The sequence below is a fragment of the Austrofundulus limnaeus genome, unplaced genomic scaffold (assembly GCF_001266775.1).
Source record: "Austrofundulus limnaeus strain Quisiro unplaced genomic scaffold, Austrofundulus_limnaeus-1.0 Scaffold3228, whole genome shotgun sequence".
Classification (NCBI taxonomy): Eukaryota; Metazoa; Chordata; class Actinopteri; order Cyprinodontiformes; family Rivulidae; genus Austrofundulus; species Austrofundulus limnaeus.
Genome location: NW_013955630.1, coordinates 1,429 through 4,860, shown reverse-complemented (window position 1 = coordinate 4,860; position 3,432 = coordinate 1,429). Strand labels below are relative to the sequence as shown.

General features: G+C 36.5%; 1 long non-coding RNA gene across 1 annotated transcript; it reads right to left on the bottom strand.

Annotated features, from left to right (window-relative positions):
- Positions 1 to 162: 162 nt before the first annotated feature.
- LOC106511792 (uncharacterized) lies at positions 163 to 1,275 on the bottom strand. Its single transcript, XR_001309559.1, has 3 exons — positions 1,133 to 1,275; positions 276 to 308; positions 163 to 201 (listed from the first exon to the last, which is right to left on the bottom strand). It is a non-coding gene; the product is annotated as an uncharacterized LOC106511792 (long non-coding RNA).
- Between the last annotated feature and the right edge of the window lie 2,157 nt (positions 1,276 to 3,432).

The window sequence follows — 3,432 nt, the reverse complement described above, 5'->3', positions numbered from 1 at the left end:
TGTACAGTAACATGTTAGAGCTCTGTGTTGTACAGTAACATGTTAGAGCTCTGTGTTGTACAGTAACATGTTAGAACTCTGTGTTGTACAGTAACATGTAGAGCTCTGAGTTGTACAGTGATGTTTGAACATGAAGCTGTTGTGTTAACAGTGTGTTTACACACCTTCAGGGGGGCTGTAGGTTGTGACTGTAGGTGTTTCCTGTGGAAATATAAGAACATTAAAGTCAGAAATGTTAAAAATAAACAGAACATGACTCAGCAGGTTTCTCTTACCTCTTCTTCCCAGTCGTCCATGTTTAACTTTACCTAAAAAACAGATTAAAAACAGATAATTAATCACATTTACTGTTGATGAAACTCATTAAATGTAAAATATGTCCATTAAAAGATGATAAATCAAAGGTTCATGTATATTTAAAGGTTTTATAACTTTAAAACATGTTTTTATTTTTGACAGGGTCACCGTGCTTCAAAGCTAACCAGCAGAAGCTATGCTAAGCTAACCGCAGCAGCGACACGTGCTCTTCAACCACACCAGCTCTGACTTCCGGACCGAACACCACGGCTCAGCACCAACAGAACCGAGCCTGGTTCGGTCCAACCTTTGACCTTTACCCCCCTCAGCCCGCAGTGAGCTGACCTTGAGGAGCAGCACGTCCCTCGGTCAGACGGAGCCTGCAGCTCCGCCGCCATTAAAGGACGGGAACACGTGTCTTTTAGACCCTCCAATCTAATAAATACAACTTTAATCACACATTAATACTCTGTTTTTAACTTTTATAATTATCCTGCACGAGTCTGAACCGAGTCATCAGTTTTAACAAGCTAACCACGTGCGCACAGACTGTTAGCTAACTTAGCTAAMCTTAATGTAGCGACAGTATTACCCGGAAAATAAACCACTATCATTAAAGATAACGTTTTACTTGTTCAACTTCTCATTAAACCGTCTTTGTGAAGTTAAATACCAAACAAAAATTAATCTAATTACTTAAAACATGTTAGATATTTTATATTAAATTAGATAATTTCCCACAGTTTGCGTCAGAAATCTGTTAAAAACAACCTGTTAGACTTTAATCCAGATTACGGCCTGTTGATGAGGTTAAAACGTGTTAAATTAATCCCACCTGATGGAGGCTGTGTGCAGGTAGAAGATGTTAGCGGAGCTGTGAGGGTCGCTGCAGGGCAGAGTCTGACCTCACAGGACAGCTGAGGGYTGCCAGGTCTGCTGCTGTCCCCCTGCACCGCCTCCTGTCAGGAACAACAACAAATACAACTAATTTAAATTATACCTGCGGTCTAAATCTTCATTTATAAAGTTAATATTTATTTTCACATAACAGAGCTCTGAATTATGTTTTTTATCCCTAAATGAAACACTTTACAGTTTTAGTGAAAAAGAGCAGGACTGTTTTATCTGGCAACTCACCCCGTCTGACTCCGCCCTGAAAGGTGCGCATGCGCAGAAAACACAGCCTGTTGTTCACGGTTTTTACACAGATTTATGTGTTGTTGCAGTTTCACGTTGTGATATCAGGCATGAAAATAATTAAAGATGTGAAGCATTAGTACATTAGTACATTAGTACATTAGTACATTAGTACATTAGTACATTAGTATGTGTTGGTGTGTTGCTGTTGTAACTTTTACATTTTTAACTTTATTTACAGTAACTTTCCACACAGACACACAACAACATCTCTTCAGAACATACAAACACTTTTCTATGAACACAACTTCAGCTACTAGCTGTCTCTATGCTACTTTTGATTTATCGCCATCAGTTAGCATTTTTAGCCTTTAGCTATGCTTTTGCTCCTGTAGCTTTTAGAGACTGTTCCAGTTTTACTACTTGGAGCTAACCAATTGTTATTTTRTTTCTAGCTACATAGTTTGCTACTTTTAGCTAGATTTTTACCGTTATATCACATATTCTGCTTTAGCCAATGTTTTTAGTCTTTAGTCAGCTTTGTTTGCTTTAGCTTTTATTTAGACTATTGCTAGTTATAGCTTTTAGCTAGCCTTTTGCTCCTTTAGCTATTACTGAGACTTGAGCAGATTTTCTACGAGTTAGCCATTCGCTGCTGTTAGCTTTTGGCTAGCCTATCTGCCACTTTTATTTTAGCCATTATTTTGCCACTTCTACTTTTTGTGGTTTTATTTGGGTTTTTTGTCGTCGTCGTCGTCGTCGTCATCGTTGTTTTTGTTGTTGCTGTTGTTGTTGTTGTTGTTGTTTAGTTAGCATTATATTTAGCTTTTAGCAGGAGCTGTGTTTGCTTTATTTATTGCCAGTTTTAGCTCTAGCTAGCCCTTTGCTGTGTTTAGTTTCCCAGCAGTTTTGTTGAGTTTTCTGTGTTTCTGATGATGTGCAAAAAGAAAAACAGAACTACAGTACAACACACTGAATAAAGGAAAGTTGTCTTATTTTGTGTAAACTGAGAGAAATGTTTGATTCAGTGAAAGAGTTTGATTTGTTCAGAAGCTAAAAGAAGAATCTCTGTCACAGAGCAACAGTCAWACAGCTGATTTATGAATGTTTCTGAGTTTATTGACTTTTTAAATCWGATCTGCCTCAKGAGCGCCCCCTCTGGTGGTGGAACACATTATTCCTGAGGACAAAAGTAAAAGATTTTCTGTTTCTTAATTTTTACTAACTTATGTTTTAGTTTTAAAGGAAGAAAATAATATAATTGGTTTGACATTACATGAATTTGTTGTATGAAATGACAAAACATGACCATCTGCTTTCATTTTCTGTTGTTAAAAGGAAAAATGACCAAATTGCACCAACATACAGTATAACTAAACCTTCACACTGGTTAAAAACATCCCAGACAGTTTGGCAATAAATGTTTGACTTTGATCATTTCATCATGTCTTAAAGAGACGAGGACAGACGAGAAGAATCTGGAATAATAAATAAAAACTAAGGTCATCTCATGTTGACCTGAAATGTTGGCTTCAAAGTGTGCTTTGAGAGTGACCAACCACCAGTTTTACATTTTTTTAGTAAAACCAGTTGAATTATTTTATGTATTTTATCAGATGTCTGTAGCGTCCACCTCGTATTATTAATTATTTAATGCACAACCAGTTAATATTTGCTGCAAATTTCATTAAAATCTGTTTTGTGGTTCATGAGATATTTTGCTGACAGTTACTGACAAAGGTTTTTTTTTAACTCAGTTTACACATTGTGAAAGATTCTCAGCTACTACCACACCAGACTGTAGTTTAATATCCATAAACAGAATGAATTACATGTCAGGGCTGCCCAAGATTAAAATCTATCCAAGGGCTGCAGTAAAATAACACATGAAGTGCAAATACTTCTTAAAGGGATCCATAATGAGTTGTAACATTAGACTTTATACGATAAACATTTACTTTAACTGTAAAATAAAGACTGTAAAATACTGTAGGATGT